Source organism: Hemitrygon akajei, chromosome 3, assembly GCF_048418815.1.
Source record: "Hemitrygon akajei chromosome 3, sHemAka1.3, whole genome shotgun sequence".
Lineage (NCBI taxonomy): Eukaryota > Metazoa > Chordata > Chondrichthyes > Myliobatiformes > Dasyatidae > Hemitrygon > Hemitrygon akajei.
Genome location: NC_133126.1, coordinates 58,656,138 through 58,678,652, shown reverse-complemented (window position 1 = coordinate 58,678,652; position 22,515 = coordinate 58,656,138). Strand labels below are relative to the sequence as shown.

At 41.1% G+C, this 22,515-nt stretch overlaps 1 long non-coding RNA gene and 1 pseudogene across 1 annotated transcript; one reads left to right on the top strand and one right to left on the bottom strand.

Annotated features, from left to right (window-relative positions):
* The first annotated feature begins 132 nt into the window (after window positions 1-132).
* Window positions 133-8,252, top strand: LOC140725022 (uncharacterized). The gene is made up of 3 exons (XR_012098240.1): window positions 133-267; window positions 2,223-2,293; window positions 8,139-8,252. It is a non-coding gene; the product is annotated as an uncharacterized lncRNA (long non-coding RNA).
* Window positions 8,253-13,973: 5,721 nt separating this feature from the next.
* On the bottom strand, window positions 13,974-20,905 carry LOC140724544 (ubiquitin carboxyl-terminal hydrolase 35-like; annotated as a pseudogene).
* Between the last annotated feature and the right edge of the window lie 1,610 nt (window positions 20,906-22,515).

The window sequence follows — 22,515 nt, the reverse complement described above, 5'->3', positions numbered from 1 at the left end:
GTGCGGAAAGGGGTGATAAGAACCAGTCACAGTGGGGGGAGTTGTGTAATAAGAGGTCACCCATACAAATAGACAAAGCTGCTTCCCGAGATGGCGCAGGGCTGGAAACCTACGGTGAAGCTTTGACGAGATCTCAGGCGGTGCGGGTGGCGCAGGAACATGACCCTTGTGGCAAAAAGGTGTCTTCTTTAATTAACCGAAGGAGCTGAGATTCGGAATAAACAGATGTTATGAAGTGCTCTCTACTTCCCTGAACAACTTGACAGTGTAAGTACAACCGAGGGCTGGATTGAGCGAACTCTTCCTACGGAAAACATCGTGGTGTCAGGTATAGCTAAAACAGGACCAAGCTGAAGGAAGATGGAAGAGATTGCAAGCAGCTTTCCACATTCTTTACGCACTGGGTAGTCACTTTCAACAAAGAGGAGTTGGCCTTGAAGTCTAGAGATGGCAGCACCAGGACGCTTATAGAAAACGATCGCTATAAGTTGTTTTATTTCTTCTTTTAGGGTATCACATAAATGGCATATCAGACGCTTTATGATTCAGAAAGTACTACCTTCAAATGTGGCCTAATTGTTAAATCCCATGTTTCCGTCAATTGGAGATTAATTAGGATTACCGTAAAGGCTAATCTGTCTCTGTTGAAAGACTCGGGCATAGGGCAATAGGTCATTCTAATTATATCTCTGTTGCGTTATGTGGAAAAAAAACTTCGGAGTAATATTGGTTTGGAATTTCATTATTCCATGTTGGTATTTTTTCTACAGTGTTATTTTTGCTTATTTGCATGCACTTCTGCTTACTTTAATAGTATTGCAATCTGTCTCAGATTTGGAAGAAAACTTATCTAAATATGATACCTTGCAGTTACAACCTGACCATCCATTTTAATATTAATACAATTATGTTGCACCTGAGTATCATGAGATACCTAATGAACCAGGGCGGTTTGCTGTGTGTTTCAGTATTCCTTCAATCAACATTATTAGCATTCTTTGAAAAAAAAAACCTTTCCAATTTCTAGCTCACTCTGCAAGATTCCATTTGCATTTAATTCCTGTTTTAAACGGGTTCTGATAAAGCAGTTTCATGTAAATGTATAATATACTGGATACGCGAATTGTTAAAGTCTTTTTAGAAGAACTGATTATTAAATTACAATGTAACAGGACACCTATGTAAGTTTGTGCTAAGATTTAGGATGCATTTTTCATAACTACTGTATATAAAAATTACCATTAATTACCTCATGACATATTCTTTACAAGGTGTGCTTTTGTTGCATTTATATTGACTCCCAGAATCTTGCAAGTCAAGAAGATGTCTACATTCAGATCAAGCTTGTACCACTTCAGCTACCTAGATAGACCTTTGATAATAATTAATGCGTATGATAAATATGTTGTGTTAGTTAGTGGTTAGGTTTTGTTTAAAACAGGGTAAATGTGAATATGATGCTTTTTATGAATAACATAAATTAAGATAACCATCACTGAACTTTTATTTTTCCAGACTATGGAGATATTTTTTAAATTTTTATTAGTGTTCATTTACAGTATAAAGATATGTTTCAGAAAAACAAAACACTGGTTCTTGTAATGACTGTATATACATATTAAAAATGAGGAAGAAACAACATTGAAATAAATAGTTTCAGGTTAATCAGTGTGAAGTCCATTTGGGACTTTCAACAGTCACTAGGAGAGCACAAACTGTATTCTTTATTTGGTAAGATGGGGGAGCTGTTGTATCACACTGAAACACTTAAAGAATTCTTTACTGAAGGAGAATCAGACATGACATACTGACTTAGTTCAGCCAGCAACATAACTTTTTTAATGATACAATGATCAGAGGCAATTGTTGATAGGATTTTAAATAAAAGAACCATAAATCAATGATTCTAGTAGATACACAATATATTATTTATCATATTTACTTATGATATGGATGGAGACAATTCAGCTCTTCCAGTCTAAGCTGGCTCTCATCTATCCTATTGCCTCACTCATTTCCCTGTAATTTATTCACTCACATTCCAACAGATCCTACCAACCACCTTCACAGTGGCCAATGAACTTACTAAGCGGCCTATGCTTGGGGTGTGGGAGCATGGCACTGGAAGTCAGGATCAAACCCACTGTGCCTCAGCTGTGAGTTAACAGCATTACTTGCTGCATCATAACAACTCTTACTGTTTTCTTTGTCTTCTTTGGCAGTCCCTCAGAGCAAAGGATGAATTGTTTCCATTACAGTTGTATGCTGTTTGAAGGGACCAATCAATCCTAAGGTAGGTCTCACAGAATTATACCAAGTGGGACTTGAGGGGTCGGGTGGACATGCTGTTTAGATTGCAGTATACATCTTATGCTCTTTGTGCCTGGAGCCATCAGAGAAGCACTTGCATGTTTGGTGACTGATTAGATATTTCCCCAAAGATTCCCATGCCTTAGTGAGGATGTTACGTCTTTTTAAGGAGATTTGAGGTCATCCATGAAATACTTCCTTTGCTCCACTGGAAGTCATTTACTCAATGGAGTTTAGAGTCAAGCATTTGCTGCCGGAGTCTGTATCAGGCCTGCGGATGATGTGGCTCACCTTTGGAGTTGACTGAGATGACAGCCAGGATGCTGGGGACATTGGCCTGGAAGAAAATGCTGATGTTTGTCGACCTATCCTGCCAGCAGATTTAATGGGATTTCTCGAATCCATATTGGTACATTGAGGTTCCTACTGTAAGTTGCCCATACTTCTGACACACACATATGTATCAACTAAAATTTCAATTAAGCAGATATATCTACAGAATATTCAGAAATCTTATTCTAAGAATATTAAGTGCACATCTGACTACTTTCAGCATAATTAATATTTCTTCAATTGGGAGAAACATGTAGCCCTGTATTTTTACTCCTGGCATTTAAAAGCAATAGATTAACGGAGAATGAACAGTATATTGTCAGCACATTAGCCACATCCAAAAAAAGATAAATTTATCTGGCTCTTCTATTACTCTTCTTACTCTTGTTAGCTGTAGAAGCACTAAACATTATCATGGAATTGATTGTACAAGCACTTGAGGTCATTGCATTATTGATAATAATATAGTGCAGTATAGACATAGGAAGTGCTAAAACGTGGGCTATATTGTGGACCCAATAAAGGGAGAAACAAGTACATAAGTGGGTGAAAGGGTAAGCCATTTAGCCCTTCATGCCTACTCTACAATTCAACAAGATGATGGATAACTCTCTTCATCCGCTCCACTTTACTGACATTTACCTATATCTTTTGCATCTGCTAATAACCAATAATCTCGTGATCAATAGTTCACATGTTATCTGTAGCTGCACAGTACCCCTTTTGCTGGATCTATAATATACCCCATGCTTTAATGTCTCCTATATCAAGGAGAATAAAAGTCCATCCTGAGCTATACTGTGTTGTTATTTATATAATAATGTGCTTAGCTGGCAGCAGAAGCAGCTTCTATGGTGCGGTGTGAAGAAGAGGCAGAGCAGTCAAGTTGATGTTATCAGAGCAAACAAAGCTTGCTGAAGGCAGACAAGCTACTGATGATATTGATTGGAGAAGGAATGAGATCCTGGAATATAAGATTAAATGCTAGTTAGATCTTTAAAGAGCAGGATCTTAAAGGTTATCATTTCTGCAGTGTGAGCAAGTGCCCATAGGCATAGAAGGATAGGTCAAATCAGTGTGTGGCTGAAGCAATGGTGTAGGAGGTTAGGTCATAATTAAGCGGTCTGGATCAAGGGGACCATTTGTAAGGAAAGGTGGGCTCTGGATGTGGAATGGCTTGCACCTTAACCAGGATAGGATCCAAGTCTTTGCTGAGAGGCTTGCTAGTGCTGCTTGGGAAGATTTAAACTGACTTGGCTGCAAAGGGGACTCAGAGTAGTTGTTCGGATAGAGAGATATGATCACCTTAAGGAAAAATAGTAAGTCCAATAGAGTCAAGGCAGTAAGTGCACATCAAAGGAATTCAAAGCTAAAATGCATCCAGTAAAGTAGATGAACTCAAACCTTTAGATAACACAATGGTCTACAATGTTGTTGCTGTCGCTGAGACTTGGTTGATGAATAGGCAAGACTAGTAGCATAGCGTCCCAGGGTATGGCTACAAAGGAGGTTAAAAAGGGACATGACTGAGGTACATACAACTCTGAGGTTTATAGATAGCGTAGATTCCAGGAAATCTTTTGCTGTATCATAGATGAATAAAACTAGAGGATAGAGATAAAGAATAAATGGGGAAATATTTAGAGTGGATAAGAGAGGAAACCTTTTTCAGAGTTGTATGTACCTGGAATGCACTAATTGAAAGAGTTGTTAAAGATGAGTAACTGAAAGGATTGAAGATGCACACTTGAATCATTTACGCATTGAGTTAATTGATGGGAGATGAGACTAATATGGCTGGGTGCCCACTGTTCAGCATGGACCATTGGGACAAATAGCCTCTTTCCATGCTGCATGATTCTTTGGTCCCATAAAGCTAAAATGTTAATCAATGCACTATTCTAGGAGGAACCTAAGAAACTAGTTTGGGTATATGCCTGGGTTTAGTCTCTTGCTATTTCCTGTCAGTGATGTATCAGCAGAGCAAGATTAGTTCCATAACATGAAAATTGACCTGAGAGTTTAGTGCCTGCTTTCAACCAATCTGTGAAATGTTCCCTTTTCTGAGATTGGATTTTAATACAAACCAGTAAGTTCCAATGATACCAAAACTTTAAGCTTTCTGTTTTCACTCTCAGAGTGAGACAGAATGAAGTTTTGGAGCCTTAAGTCTAAAACCCCAATGGACACATCCACATATCTCATTGTCATGGTGAGAAAGGAGCAGTGGCAAGAGCTGAGATAATTCAAGCATCCTTTAAAGGAAGATGCTACCTAGATATTATCAACCCATACTTTTCAGCCTCTTTCACTTCTGACTTCAAAGAGAATTTCCCTGAAGAATCATACATAAAAAATAACAGCTGAATTAATAAGTAATAAGGTACTCTGTCACAAAGTGAATGTCAAAGCAGAGACATAAGGATTTTCCCAAACCATTCATTTTGTGCTGTAAAATGACCACTATACTAACCCACTAAGATTTGACACATCTCAGGTAATCAAAGAACTTCTGTGAGATGTATTCTTGGCACGTGCTGGCCATATTTCAGCCAGTTACAGTGCCTATAAAAAAAGTATTTGCCTGCTTTGGAAGTTTTCATGTTTTATTGTTTTCACAACATTCTGTGTGCATACATCTACTGATGCTTCTGGACACATCATCAGTGATGTTCCTGGAATCATTGGGTGTTTCGGGTCTTTCAACATCATACACCCTTCTCCAGGTGACCCAGCCGGGGCTGATCAGACCCCAGCTTGTGTCCAGATGGCTAGCTACACATGACTCCATGGCTCCCCACTCTTGGGCCACAGTCACCTTGGGGCCCTCTCTGCCGTATCAGTGGTACTGCGGATGGCTCTCCTCTTCCTCTCTCCCTTGATGCCCAAATTGCTGTAGGCTCTGGCTAAGGAACGGGCTGCGAATCCCCTACAACCAACTTCCACTGGGAGACACCTTACTCTCCATCCAGCCTGCGGGCAGTTGCTGACCAGTCCTGCATACTTAGATAGTTTCCTTTCAAAGGCTTCTTCCAAGTGATCTTCCCATGGGACTGTCAGCTCCAGCATCACCACCTGCTTCTTAGACTCAGACACAAGGACAATGTCTGGTCGCAGGGTGGTGGCTGCGATATGGTCGGGGAACCTCAGCTGCCTTTTGAGGTCCACCAACAGCTGCCAGTCTCTTGCAGAGGTCAGGATACCTGCTGATGTTCTCTTGCCGGGTATTGGCTGCTCCCCAGCTCTTACAAAGGCAATGGTCAGCTTGGAGGGTTGGGACCGCTTCGCCCACTCCACTCCTGCGCTGATGGCTTCAGCGATGGTCTTCAGGACCTGATCATGTCGTCATCGGTACCATCCCTCACCAAGTGCCCTTGTGCAGTCGCTGAGGATGTGCTCCAGGGTTCCTCACTTGGAACACAGTGGGTATGCTGATGACTCTGCTTTGCCCCATGTGTGCAGGTTTGATGGGCTTGGAAGCACATCGTACACTGCCTGGATGAGAAATTGGATGCGGTGTGGCGCGGCTTTCCAAAGCACAGCCCAGGTCACTTTCCTCTTCACTACATTCTCGTCCAAGCTCCCTGTTGCTTCATTCCCACTGCCTTGCAGGTTCTCCTCTCCTCCACTGCTGCGCTCACCTCCTCCTGAACTAGATGGCACATTTCCTTCCCTCTGATAGTGTCCATTTGGGGAGTTGGAAAGGATCCTAGCCCAGCTCTGCCTCGTGTGACCACTCCCACCGGCCTCCTGTGACACAGCCTTGTCTCTGCTTCCTGAACAGCTTCCTCTGCCCTCCCCTTCCTGCCAGTCCTCACTTGGATCCCTGCTCTAGCCACCTTCGGATCACTTGAGTCCCTGTACTGTATCACTTCTCTGGCTCTTGTAACTTTGAATTCCTCCTCCAGGGATTTGAAGGGCAGTTGCAGTTTATTGTGGTGTCCATAGAGTGCGATGCTACTCAGGCTCCTTGGCAGCCCCAGCCATCTTCTGAGGTGCTTACTGACCCTCCTCTCTAAGGTTTCGACTGTTGAGATTGGAACTGCATAGATGAGGAGGAGCCATAGGATTCTGGGAAGAATTCCATGCTGATACACCCAGGCTTTGAACTTCCCAGGTGGGCCAGACTTGTCCACAGATTTCAGCCAGCCATCCAACTCAGTGCAGGTCGCCTGAATGGATGCCGTGTCCCTTAGAGAGCTGTCAAAAACCTTACCTAAACTCTTGACTGGCTTTTCTGTGATGGTTGGGATGGCTGAACCTGCGATGAATCACAATGGATTTAATTTGGCTTTTTTTGATTCTGATCAATAGAAAAATACTCTTTCGTGTTAAAGTGAAAATGGATCTCTACAAAGTGATCTAAATTAAATACAAATATAAAACACAAAATGCATACATACAGTATTTACCCCCTTCATGTCAGCATTTAGTAGATGCACCTTTAGCAGCAATTACAGCCTTGAGTCTGTGTGGATAGGTTTCTATCAGCTTTGCACCTCTGGACACTGCAATTTTTCCCCATTCTTCTTTACAAAACTGTCCAAGCTCTGTCAGACAGCATGGGGATCATGAGTGAACAGCCCTTTTGAAGTCCAGCCACAATTCTCAATTGGATTGAGGTCTGGACTCTGACTTGGCCACTCCAGGACATTAACTTTGTTGTTTTTAAGCCATTCCTTGTAGCTTTGGCTTTATGATTGAGATCATTGTCCTGTTGGAAAACAGATCTTCACCCAAGTTGCAGTTCTCTTGCAGACTGCATCAGGTTTTCCTCCAGGATTTCCCTGTATTTTGATGCATTTGTTCTACCCGCTACCTGCTGTGAAGCATCCCCACAGTATGATGCAGCCACTACCGTGCTTCTCAGTAGGGATGGTGTATTTTTGATGATGTGCGATGTTTGGCTCACGTCAAACATAATGCTCGTGTCTCCTGCTTTACGAAAGTTCCCTTTATGCCACTTTGCTTTTATGAAAGACCTACATTAGTATTTGTTTTCACTAACTGAAAGAAATCCAAACAGGATTTTCGCTTTTACGAACAAAGGCGCTGTCTTTAAACTTGTGTTTACCCCGAGAAAGACTACCCTGACCGTGAAGCCTTGCATGGGCAGGTGTGTGCACATGCGTCTACATGCCGATTTTTTTCCCACAAGTCGGTTTTTGTCCGAATCTTCCTGATTCTGATAAGTGAAGCTACATTGTACATGCATTAGTTCTACTTTATATACCTGTGTATTTATCATATCATTCCTGCTTTTACTATATGTTAGTGTTATTTTAGTTTTTATGTGCTATTTGTTATGATTTGGTAGGTTATTTTTTGGGTCTGGGAACGCTCAAAATTTTTTCCATACAAATTAAAGATAATTGCATCTTCACTTTACACCATTTCGACTTACGAGAGGTTTCATAGGAACGCTCTACTTTCGGATAGTGGGGGAAACTTGTGTTTAGTCTGATGGTCAAAAAGTTCAATTTTGTTTTCATCAGGTGATAGGAGCTTCTTCCAGCTGACTTCAGAGTCTCCCATATGTCTTCAAGCAAACTCTAGCCAAGATTTAATTTGAGTTTTTTTCAATAGTAGCTGAAAAACCTTGACTGCACACAGGTCTCCAAAAAAAATCTCCATTTCATTAATTATGTGACTTCTAAAACCAATTGGCTGTACCAGTGATGAGTTGGTGTGTCATATCAATGGGGGGGGGGAGGGTAAATATTTATGCAATCAATTATTTTGTATTTTATATTTTTAATGAATTTAGGTCACTGTAAAGATCTGAATTTACTTTGACACTGGAGTGTTTCTTTTACTGTTGATCAGTGTCAAAAAAGCCAAATTAAAACTCTGCAATTCAATATTGTAAAACAATAAAACATGAAAACTTCTGAGAGGGTGTGAATACTTTTTTATAGACACTGTAAGAATTCAGTATTCTTGGTAGCAAAATATAGGAGTGAAATGGACATGTTGGCTTTAGAAATTCTATAGTGGAGTTTCATGAGATTGATTCCTCAGTTGAGGGAGTTAACCTATGAGGAGAATCTGTGTTGCCCGGTATTATAACCATATAACAATTACAGCACAGAAAAAGGTCATCTCAGCCCTTCTAGTCTGTGTTGAACACTTACGCTCACCTAGTCCCACTGACCCACACTCAGCCCATAACCCTCCGTTCCTTTCCTGTCCATATACCTATCCAATTTTACTTTAAATGACAATATCGAACCTGCCTCTACCACTTCTACTGGAAGCTCATTCCACACACCTACCACTCTCTGAGTAAAGAAATTCCCCCTTGTGTTACCCCTAAAGATTTGCCCCCTAACTCTCAACTCATGTCCTCTTGTTTGAATCTCCCCTACTCTCATGGAAAAAGCCTATCTCTGTCTATCCCCCTCATAATTTTAGATACTTCTATCAAGTCCCCCCTCAACCTTCTATGCTCCAAAGAATAAAGACCTAACTTGTTCAATCTTTCCCTGTAACTTAGGTGCTGAAACCCAGGTAACATTCTAACAAATCTTCTCTGTACTCTCTTTATTTTGTTGACATCTTTCCTATAATTCAGTGACCAGAACTGTACACAATACTCCAAATTCGGCCTTACCAATGCCTTGTACAATTTTAACATTACATCCCAAGTCCTACACTCGATGCTCTGATTTATAAAGGCCAGCATACCAAAAGCTTTCTTCACCCCCCTATCCACATGAGATTCCACCTTCAGGGAACTATGCACCATTATTCCCAGATCACTCTGTTCTACTGCATTCTTCAATGCCCTACAATCTACCATGTATGTCCTATTTTGATTATTCCTACCAAAATGTAGCACCTCACACTTATCAGCATTAAAATCCATCTGCCAACTATCAGCCCACTCTTCTAACTGGCTCAAATCTCTCTGCAAGCTTTGACAAACTACTTTATTATCCACAACACCCCCTATCTTCATACCATCTGCATACTTACTAATCCAATTTACCACCCCAACATCCAGATCATTAATGTATATGACAAACAACATTGGACCCAATACAGATCCCTGAGGCACACCACTAGTCATCGGCCTCCAACCTGACAAACAGTTATCCACCACTACTCTCTGGCATCTCCCATCCAGCCACTGTTGAATCCATTTTACTACTTCAATATTAATACCTCACGATTGAACCTTCCTAACTAACCTTCCGTGCAGAACCTTGTCAAAGGCTTTACTGAAGTCCATATAGACAACATCCACTGCTTTACCCTTGTCAACTTTCCTCATAACCTCTTCAAAAAATTCAATAAGATTTGTCAAACATGACCTTCCACGCACAAATCCATGTTGACTGTTCCTAATCAGACCTTGTCTATCCAGATAATTATATATACCACCTCTAAGAATATTTTTCCATTAATTTACCCACCACTGACATCAAACTGACAGGCCTATAATTGCTAGGTTTACTCTTAGAACCCTTTTTAAACAATGGAACCACATGAGCAATACGCCAATCCTCCGGCACTATCCCCATTTCTAATGACATTTGAAATATTTCTGTCAGAGCCCCTGCTATTTCTACACTAACTTCCTTCAAGGTCCTAGGGAATATTCTGTCAGGACCCAGAGATTTATCCACTTTTATATTCCTTAAAAGTGCCAGTACTTCCCCCTCTTTAATCATCATAGTTTCCATAACTTCCCTACTTGTTTCCCTTAACTTACACAATTCAGTATCCTTCTCCTTAGTGAATACTGAAGAAAAGAAATTGTTCAAAATCTCTCCCATCTCTTTCGGCTCCACACATAGCTGTCCACTCGGATTCTCTAAAGGACCAATTTTATCCCTCACTATCCTTTTGCTATTAATATAACTGTAGAAACCCTTCGGATTTATTTTCACCTTACTTGCCAAAGCAACCTCGTATCTTCTTTTAGCTTTTCTACTTTCTTTCTTAAGATTCTTTTTACATTCTTTATATTCCTCGAGCACCTCATTTACTCCATGCTGCCTATATTTATTATAGATCTCCCTCTTTTTCTGAACCAAGTTTCCAATATCCCTTGAAAACCATGGCACTCTCAAACTTATAACCTTTTCTTTCAACCTAACAGGAACATAAAGTTTCTGTACCCTCAAAAATTCATCTTTAAATGACCTCCATTTCTCTATTACATCCTTCCCATAAAATTAATTGTCCCAATCCACTCCATCTAAATCCTTTCGCATCTCCTCAAAGTTAGCCTTTCTCCAATCAAAAATCTCAACCCTGGGTCCAGTCCTATCCTTCTCCATAATTACATTGAAACTAATGGTATTGTGATCACTGGACCCAAAGTGCTCCCCAACACATACGTCCGTCATCTGACCTAATTCATTCCCTAAGAGGAGATCCAACACTGCCCTTTCGCTAGTCGGTACCTCTATGTATTGCTGCAAAAAACTGTCCTGCACACGTTTTACAAACTCCAAACCATCCAGCCCTTTTACAGAATGGGCTTCGCAGTCTATGTGTGGAAAATTAAAATCTCCCACTATCACAACCTTGTGCTTACTACAAATATCTGCTATCTCCTTACAAATTTGCTGCTCCAATTTTTGCTCCCCATTAGGTGGTCTATAATACACCTGCATAAGTGTTACTACACCTTTCCCATTCCTTAATTCCAACCAAATAGTCTCCCGAGATGATCCCTCTGATCTATCCTGCCAAAGCACCGCTGTAATATTTTCTTGGACAGGCAATGCAACACCTCCTCTTGCCCCTCCGATTCTATCACACCTGAAGCAACGAAATCCAGGAATATTTAGTTGCCAACCACACCACTCCTGCAACCATGTTTCACTAATAGCTACAACATCATATTTCCATGTATCAATCCATGCTCTCAGCTCATCCACCTTTCTTACAATGCTCCTAGCATTAAAATAGATGCATTTAAGAAACTTTCCACCTCTTCCTCTCTGTTTATCCCTAATGATGCGATCAACTTTAATATCTTTTTCTTCCTTCTCCCCTACATCTTCGGACTGAGCGCTCCCCTTCTCTATCACCTGCCTATCCTCCCTCACACACTGTCTACTAGCTTTCGATATTTGTGAACTAACCTTCTCTTCCCTAGTCTCTTCAAATTGATTCCCACCCCCCAACCATTCTAGTTTAAACTCTCCCCAGTAGCCTTATTAAATCTCCCCACCAAGATATTGGTCCCCCTAGGATTCAAGTGTAACCCATCCTTTTTGTACAGGTCACACCTGCCCCAAAAGAGGTCGCAATGATCCAGAAACTTGAAACCCTGCCCCCTGCTCCAATCCGTCAGCCACGCATTTATCCTCCACCTCATTCCGCTTTTACTCTCACTGTCGCGTGGCACAGGCAGTAATCCCAGGATTACTACTTTTGTGGTCCTTCTTCTCAACTGCCTTCCTAACTCCCTATATTCTCCTTTCAGGACCTCTTCCCTTTTCCTACCTATGTCATTGGTACATATATGTACCACGACCTCTGGCTCCTCACCCTCCCACTTCAGGATATCTTGGACGCGATCAGAAACATCCCGAACCCTGGCACCAGGGAGGTAAACTACCATCCGGGTCTCCTGATCGCTTCCACAGAATCGCCTATCTGACCCCCTAACTATCAAGTCCCCTATTACTACTGCCTTCCTCTTCCTTTCCCTACCCTTCTGAGCTACAGGGCCAGACTCTGTGCCAGAGGCACGGCCACTGTTGCTTCCCCCAGGTAGGCTGTCCCCCCAATAGTACTCAAACAGGAGTACTTATTGTCAAGGGGTACAGCCACTGGGGTATTCTCTAGTGCCTGACTCTTCCCCTTCCCCCTCCTAACTGTGACCCACCTATCTGCCTCCCGTGGTCCCGGTGTGACCACCTGCCTGTAACTCCTCTCTATCAACTCCTCACTCTCCCTGACTAGACAAAGGTCATCGAGCTGCAGCTCCAGTTCCCTAACACGGTTCCTTAGGAGCTGCAGCTCGGCACACCTGGCGCAGATGTGGACGTCCGGGAGGCTAGGAGACTCCAGGACCTCCCACATCCGACACCGAGAACAACAAGCTGCCCTCACACTCATACTTCCCCCTTTCCTCAAATAACAGGAAAAACTGAAACCTAAACATACCTTGCCTTGCCCACTTCCGCCTAAGCCCGTTGAGCCCAAGCCCTTAAACCTACACTCTGCTCCCGGCTCACTCCACTGCCCACAAACAACACTGCCCACTGTATAAGGCTGTGTCTTTATAAATCTTCCCCGCTTCACTGCCCGCCGTCACACACCTGCGCAGTCCCGCCTCTCTTAACTCCAATGAGAATAAGAAAAATTCAAGATGACTCCTGTTCTGATCCTCCGACTTCCTTCTCCAAACCTACAATGCATACTAAATAAATCACTTTAACTTCTTCCATTAAATTCAGTGAATCACATTACCACAGGACTGCATGGAAATTATTTCCTATGTGGTAGCCCTATATGTACTATATAATAATACCTTTCAGTACTTTGCCTCCAAAATGTGGTAGTGTGGAATCCTGGAAATGAAGTTTTAGGCATGTTAAGTACTTTGTTAACTTCACCTGCCTCCTAAGATTACTGCATGAACACAATCAGGGATCTTTTTTTTTTGCAACTCCACATGGAATTCTAATATGAGATTGCATGGCCTCGAGTCATTATTCTTCTATCAATGTATCACTTTGAACTTCTCTGTGTTGGATTTTATCATTTTTCTTTCTGCCCATTTCACCAGTTGTGTGCCTTCCTGGAAGTTTATCACCACCTACCACACTTCGAACTAGTGCTATCTGCAAGTTTTGAAATAACTTTTGCCAGAAAATGTTAGAGTTTTGATGTTAAAGCAATTAATGTAATTATATTCAGATGAGCGGACCCAGGTGCAGAGCAATCTCAGGACTCAATCGTAGAAATTGATGATGAAGATTTATTCAGGGAATAGTGCAGAAATAATCAAACTTAGAGCTCTCTGACTCAGGACTTGAGCAGACAGAACAGTAATCCACACAGAGGACTCAGCGATGAGCACTGGTCCAGAATAACCACAAACAGAGCATAAAACACAGGAAACCCTTGCAGATCAAAATCAACAACTAATCACTTAAGAACGAGAAGCATCAGGAAACTATTCACATAACAAGCATCATGAAAAGCACAGTGACAGCTTAATGATAAAAGTAGTCATTAGACCACTCTAATAAACTCAAATAAATGATGATCAGGTGTGTTGTGTTTGGGAAGTCCATGATTAATTGAGGGTCCAGAATGCCCTGAGAGGAAACCCAGCATCTTTGCTCTGTAAAAGGCTTCTATTTTCTGAGTTTACATCACTGATTTTTGTCAAAAATTTTGTGTTTATCTTTGGATTAATCCTAATTGGTAGTTTAAGGACAAAGGAAGACATACATTATCCAGAACCTTTCTGTGCTTTATGTTTGCAAGATCAAAGGCATATCACAATAAAGTCAAGACAAGATCATGCGGATTTCCAGTCACTTCTACCACTCTTTCTGCTTCTTGTAATGAGGTACATTTAATGCAATATATCTGTTATCACCTGACAGCATTTCTGGTGAAAGATAGTAGAAAATGAGGTCAGAAACTAATCTACAGTTTGCTGAGTCACATATTTCCTCCCCAGAGGCCATTACAACATTTTTCTGTGGCAATGAACTAATTCTAGATGCTTCAGTCTCCTATTCTGCTTTTCCATGCAAACCGATTATTTCAATTGGCACCACTTGCACTGAATTCTCCTTATATTTAATTTGTGTCTGTTTATTTGGAGACTTGGCAGTCATATGTTTTTTCTCAGCTTGTGATGCCAAATTACCTGTGCTTGTAATCTTCATTGAAATATCAGGGTCACTTGAATGAACACACCTTTGCAGAACCTTGTTAGGTGGTGGAACTGCTAGGGCTAGATCTAAAAAAAATCTTCCTCTTGAAAGGAAACATTACAACAACAATAACAAAGGACTCTAGTCCCCATCTTCCCACCAAATGCTGTTTCTATTAACGCTTTCTCTGGATCCCGACCTTTTAAAAGAGGTTCACAGCCTGTATGTCTCAGTCCATGAGAAATTACTTTACTGGTCTTTTCTTCTTCATGTAGCTTGTCCAATACTTATCTGAACTACTCTGAATGGTTCTAATGCACCACTTGGTTAACCATGGAGAAGATAACACTTTTAAGAAGCTACGTGGAGAGATGGCAGGTCCGGCTATATTCCAGGTAAGCAAATAACTTTGAAGTTTCATCATTAATGACTGTGAGTCACTCTCCTCGAGTAGCATAACAACATTTTTGAAGTCAGAAGCAATGAAATGGACTAGAATGGCAGTGTTCATGTAGCAGGCATTGCCTAGATCTCTCTGAACTGGCTTTCTTTTATCCGATTTTGCAGCATGTCTTGAGTACAAAGGTTCCAGTGTATTTTTGCAACAGCCAGGCATTCTGATTGAGCAGCTGCTTTATTTCTCCCTCCTTTGGAATTGGAGAATCCTTTAGTGTATGTGTGACAGGTTCACACAGGACATGGAAGCCTGAAAACCAGAAGGTCATGCAGTGTACTAATTCAGACAGTTGTTATTGACAGATTAGAGCAGAGTTAGACTCTTTAGAATGAGACATTATTAATTTTGGAATTAATAATGGAGGGAGAAGCACGGAGAGTGCTTCTGATGAATGTTGGAAAGGTAAAAGCCTATATTTCAGCACAGCAAGTGCTCCTAATCTTACAACTGGAAAAAAGAGACTTGAGAACACTTGCTTAGTTTTTGAAAGTGTAACTTCAATCAAAACGCTGAACTTTTTCCAGAGCAGCCAAACCTTCCAGTAACCCAATAAGCCACTATCAATGTTGGCCATGAAAGCCAATCAATCAAATGGAATGAACTTTGTAGACAACTCAAACATAGCTATGGACACTTTACTATTGAGAGTTCTTTTGCTACTTCTAAAATACATATTTGGTAGTAAATTAATGGTGCAATCATAGTCCTCATGTGGGGAAAAAGTAGTGGCTCTCCTCTTGCTGAACACCTGCAACAAAACTGAATACTCTAATGGCACTCTAGACAACTCTACTGAGTTCAAATCCAGTCTTGAGGAGTCAGAAAGCAACTTGATGTGCTTTTCAGCAGGTCACTTGGAAACTTGGAAAGACATCTTGCAACCTAGAGGAAGGCACTTATTCTAGAACAGGAAAAACAGAACAACTAACACGGAAGGCAGCCAGAGGACCAGTTAATCCAAGGATTATGAAGATATACCATGGATAACCAAGGATTAGTGAAATGTCTGGAGAATGAATCATCTCCTCATTCTTTACAATAGTCAACTTGAGAGCAATGGAAAGATAAAAGATTTGTCCAGGTACTACCATCCAGGGCTGTAGCAGTGGTAGGCTGGTCAAGGCATGCCCTAGGAATTTGAGATCTCTCTGCTAATTTGATGTTCAAAAAATCCCTCACTGAAAAAGCATCTGCCAAAGCTCTCACAGAATGCTGATGTCTCCCTTAAGATAACAGGGATGGGAAAAGAACTCCAGGACTTGAAAAAAACAGGAGAGAAACTTGAAACCATTACAGTTCTCCCCTTACTGGATGGTCCTGGGAGTTATCCCAGCAACTCAGAAGTGGCTGGCCTTACTACAGTATAAGCAACACCTCTGCTCCATACATCTCCCTCACTCTGTTGGGGAGACCTGGGTTTCTCCAAGTTGCATGGGTTTTTCCAGAGATGACTGTGTGGATCTGCAATAGTTAAACAATGGAGGAAAAGGGGTAGGCATTGTGTAGTTTTGAGAACTATCTCTCTGGGTGAACTTGTACATCCTACCCCTCTTCTTTTAGAAATGTGGTTGTCGATTTCTATGGCCATTCCATAAGATTATCCAAATCCTCCAGAACGCCTTTAAGCTGGTCATTTAATCTCAATCTAAACAAAGCCACCAAAGCCTTATTGTTTCACCTGCTCTCAGCCACTAAGGTATAGAAATCAATGGAATCATTGACACAGCTGGAGGCGTCTGTTAGCTGCCTCAGAGCCCCTGGCAGGATGAAAGAATACCCTCTTCATCATTCTTAGAAATCAATTTATATCAGTACACATGGGTGAGTACCTCACATAAAGCTGTTGCCCATGAAAGGGCCCTGCCCAAGAGGAAGGAAGTTATTAGGCCACCTTATTCTTACCCGAAGGGAACTTTGTGGGTTGTAGTTTAAATACTAGGCAGTATTAAAGCATTGACTTAAGAACCCATGTGTCAGTACCTCCAGTTGAACTCTGTCTTTTTGTGTATTTCCCCCTAGCTGTCAGTCTGTGTTTTGTATTGCCATGTGCTCCCCACTCCTGATCTACTCCGGCCCCTGTATTACTGAGTACTCTGTCTCTCGTCTGTTTCTCATTATTACCTGTATTGCTGCCACCTGTGTCTTATTGTGCTCCACCTATCATCTGCCTCTGTTTATTGCTCAGTGTATTTCAGTCCTGTGTTTTCAACTGTTTGTTGCTAAATTGTGCTAATGAATTTTCCTGAGTCTTCCCAGCATTCGCTAGTGAGGTATCAGTACTTAGTCCATCTGAACATTGACTCTGCCTGTTTCCTGATTCTGGTTTTTGGATTTCTCTGGATGTTTTGATCTGTGCCTGAACTTTGACAGCAACTTAGTTTGCACTTTGGTATTTGTTACTCAATTAGTATCACCATGTACACAATACTGGGTCTGCGATTGGATCCCTACTCCAGCATCCTGACACCATGACAAGACTGAGGGTTAGAATCAGGTTTAATATCACTGACATATGTTGTGAGATTTATTGACTTTGTACCAGCAGTACAATGTAATAGATAATAATAGAAAAAAAACTGAGAATTGTGGTGTGTGTGTGTGTGTGTGTGTGTGTGTGTGTGTATATATGTTAATTTAAATGAATAGTGTGAAAAATAGATATAAAAGTAATGAGGTAGTGTTCATGGGTTCAATGTCCATTCAGAAATCAGATGGCAGAGGGGAAGAAGCTGTTGTTGAATTGTTGAGTGTGTGCCTTTATGCTTCTGTACCTCCTTCCTGAAGGTAACGATGAGAAGAGAGCATAACCTGGGTGATGGGTGCTTAAGAATGAACACTGCCTTTTTGAGGCATCACTCCTTGAAGGTGTCCTGGGCATACTATGGAGGCTATTGCTCAAGATGGAGCCACCAAGTTTACAACTCTCTGCAGCTTACTTTGATCCTGTGCAGTAGCACCCCCCCACCCCCCCATACCAGATGGCGGTGCAACCAGTTTGAATAGTCTCCATGGTATGTCTGTTTAAAAAAAAATAATAATAATAATAGTGTTTTTGTGACATACCAAATTTTTTTCAAACTCCTATTGAAATATAGCTACTGTCGTGCCTTCTTTGTAGATGCAACAATATGTTGCATCTGGATTAGATCTTCACAGATACTGACACTCAGGAACTTGAAATTACTCACTCTCTCCATTTCTAATCCTTCTGTGAGGTCTGGTCTGTGTTCCCTCATCTTAATCCTTTCTGAAGTCTGCATTCAGTTCTTAATCTTAGTGAAGTTGAGTGAAAGGATGTTGTTGTGACATTACTCAATTAGCTGATCTATCTCGCTCCAGTGTCTCATCACCATCTGAAATTCTGCCAATGATTTCAGATTGTATCACTGGCAAATTTATAGATAGCTTTTGGGTTATGCCTAGCCACACAATTATGAGAGAGTAGACCAGTGGAATAAGCACACATCCCTATGGTGTGTCAGGTTTGATTTTCGGCGCGGTGGAGGTGTTGTGTCCAATACGCGGTGATTGTGGCCTTCTAGTTAGGAAGTCAAGCATCCAGTGGAAGAGGGTGGTACAGAGGCCCAAGTTCTAGAGCTATTTGATCAGAACTATACGAATGATTCTTTTAAATGCCAAGTTGTAGTTAATAAACAGCATCCGAACATGGGTATTTGTATTGAACAGGTGATCCAAGGCCCTTGAAGTGCTATGACACTACCTCACTGTTTTTGCTCTGTTTTCATACTGCTTATTTCATAACATTTTTTATATATTACTCTTTGCTGCAGCAAAACAAGAAATTGCATGACATATGGAAGTGATAATAAACCTGATTCTGTCTGGTCAATAGTGTGATTAGAGCAACTTAGAGTATTAATCAATACAAATTTATTTGATACGGATAAATTGAGCATTCAATATTTCAAACCATTAAAATCCGTGATCACTCAACAATGAGAAATCACTCATGGGACATCAGCTGAGTTTTTTTAACCTTTTCAATAATTGGCCATTTAAGATGCACACTGAAGAACAACTGAGAACGTTTCAGCCACTGAAGCATCTTTCACTTAGTTTACAATTAATACAGTGACATGATCTAATGCATAGCCCACCTTTTCTCACTGAAGCTGTTGAAACCCCTTTTTATTGGATGTCTCTAGAGAAGCGGCTTGATAACCCCTCAATAACACCACTGGACTCAGCAGTGAGTTGGAACTCTTGAAGTTGTCTTTAACACACACGTTGGACCCACAGTCTGTGTGAAAGCATACACCACCTTCCAAATGTCGCTAGAAATCCACCTTGAACCAACGGGCTCCCTCACTTGCAGTGATGGTTCTTCCTCCTTGAAGCCATTTATATGCACAATAGACAGTAGGTGCAGGAGTAGGCCATTTGGCCCTTCTAGCCAGCACCGCCATTCACTGTGATCATGGCTGATCATACACAATCAGTACCCCGTTCCTGCCCTCTCCCCATATCCCTTGACCCCGCTATCTATAAGAGCTCTATCTAACTCTCTTGAATGCATCCAGAGATTTGGCCTCCACTGCCTTCTGGTACAGAGCATTCCACATATCCACCACTCTTTGGGTGAAAAAGTTTTTCTGCATCTCTGTTCTAAATGGCCTACCCCTTATTCTTAAACTGTGGCCTCTAGTTCTGGACTCACCCATCAGTGGGAACATGCTTCCTGCCTCCAGCGTGTCCAATCCCTTAATAATCTTATATGTTTCAATCTTATATGTTGTACAAAGCACTTTGTACAACAAAGATGGCATCGTCAGCCATCTTTCCTCCTGTCTTCTCCCAGCTCCTGCTAAAAAGACTTTGACCCACCTGTGTCCCTCACAAAAACATCACTGTCCAGCGTTCTCGAGAATTTTCTCCCAAATTCCACCATCTTGATTGGCTGACACAACATCCCTCAGCTGAACAACATAGCCGCTCATCTTTAGCTCAAACTCAAACATGCAAAGAGCAGACAGACTGGTCTTACAGAAATGCTAAAATGAAAGACCTACAGCATAGCATTAAAAATCTGAAGCAGGGCATTACCTCCCCCACAACCCCCCCCCCCCCAACAAAAGTAGTCATATCCTCATGACTTTGAAATTTATCAACCCATCATTAATTACACAGTTTTCAAAGGAATTTGTTGATGTCAGGACCTCCAATCCATTTGTAAATGGTAGTGACTTATCTCACTAGGGGGATAAATGCAACACTCTGTTTCCTTGGTGCATTATAGGCCAGCCTATCTGGGGGTTTCCTGACACTTTGAGACTTCCTTAACCCTTCTTTGACTCCTCCAACTTCAACCACACTAGAGAGTGCCCCCCTCCTCTGTTGTGTTTTCCTCCTCTCTAACTTCTCTGAGTAATTCAATAAAAGATGGAGGAAGGCACATTTTGCGGGTTATTCGAATACGTAGAGCAATCGCGTCAGGTGACACACCTTACTTCATCTCCAAGCAATTTCTCTAAGACAGTTGAATGTTTCCTTTGCAACACAAGGAGTGTAGCAGCTTCTCCAAGCTGAAATTGTAGATATACAATTTCTCTCCTTCATCCTGAAATGTGTGCCTAAACTTCATCCTAAGATCAGCTGCACTTTTAACAGTGCCAAATGCATCTTCCAAAACTTGCAAGTAAGTAGCTGAGGTGGTTAATAGATTTTCTGCCTTGAGGAATCTCATTATATCAATCGCTGGGCCCTTTAAGCTCCCTACCAGCTTAGTTTTTTTCATATTATCTGAGCACTGCCATTCATCCAGTAATTGAGATGTTTGTTCAGCCCCAGCCTTATATTCTTCTTTCACATCGGTTATGGACTTGACTCCAGAGAACACTCCCAACCTACAATAACTTTGGCTCTCTGCAGTTTTATGTAATACCTGTGTAGTGCTTGTAATATCTCGTGTGATTGGTGGCCACATTCTTTATGAGAAAATCAAATTACATAGTATTGCACTAGGTGCTAGTAGACCAGGGGTGTCAAACTCATTTTAGGTCACGGGCCGGATTGAGCAAAATGCAGCTTCATGCGGGCTGGATAAGTCGGACGCGTGCGAACGCAGCTTTCGTTGCCTCCGTTTTTTCAGCCTGCTCTCATGTGTCTCAGTCTCTGCTATAACTACAAAGTGTTTCACTTTACAAATTCCGTTTCTTATGAAGAAGACTGCCGAATAAACACTAAAAACCCTGAAAACCTGGTACCTGAATAAACTCAGCATTAGCCATATCATACACCATAGGTGCTTCGATTACTGGGGCCAGCTTGAATAGTAATTAGATATTATCTCGCGGGCCAAAGATAATTCCACCGCGGGCCGGATTTGGCCCGCGGGCCTTGAGTTTGACATATATGTTAGACTATCAGAAGCTCGAGATATTGAAAGGAGGCAGTGAATTGAAAACACACGCTTCTAGAAGTAAGTTTGGTTATAAAATGGTAATATTTACAAAATATATACATGAGTAAGAACAATTCAGAATTCCAGATTTAAGTTCCAGATCTCGGATAGCAAATGAAAACCAAATCCCTGTTCAGTTAGAATCAGTGAGATTCATTAAAATAATCTTTATTACTCCAATTTCTCTAACTAATTAGATCTAGTGTTATTCCCTATTTAAAGGTTTACAGACTAACCTTTACTTTTTATTTATCCCTAGTTAGTTAGAAAACTAATTGAATTCCTAATCTTAAGAATTAACGATAACTTCCATTCTCATTTAGTAACTTATCAAAGTCTTTGCAAAAATGATCAGTTCTTCCAGAAAATCAAATTCAGTTACTTCAGATGAAAAATAAACTGATTCATCCAATCATATTAAATCCTCTTGAAACATTTCTTTCCAGCGCTGGTTCTTCAGTCTCGGGTAGCTTGCCATTTTGTTTCTTGGTTTGTTGAATGAAATAGTTGGTCATCCACAGGAAGTCGATTCACAAAACTTATACCAAAAAAAACCTGACCAAATCTTTTGGTATGCTTTAACAGAACTAATTCCTGGTTACATGATAGAGATTTTGGATCATTGTCACTGCTGATATTGTTTAGATATAGTTGCTGTTTTTTCTAGCCATAGCTTCAATTAACTTTTTATTACTATCGTCTTTCCTCCAGGGGTTTCACCCCGAGACTTTCAACTAAGTAGGCTAGAGATACTCGCTACTAATTCAACTTTTAACAGTGTATATCTTTAGTTCCCAATAGTTTGCTGTGTTTCTCTCGCTTGTTCCTGACTGCATCAGGCACACCTCGTTCTCGCATAGCTGTTTTTCCCAAATTCTCTTGTTTTTTTTTAAATTTGGTAACCTCATTTTTACCCCTCCAGGGGTGGAGCTTTCTAACATTACATCTTTGGGTATAATTAACCTGTGCTATATAAACTTCTGCATTTATCAACCAGCAATGTTATAGATAAACTGAGCTCAGAATTTAAATCAACTACTGAAGGATTCAATAGACATTTCACATCAGACAATTCCTTTCCCACACTCTACAGAGATGGGTGCAACACATATTTAAAGTCCCTGCCCTCAGCT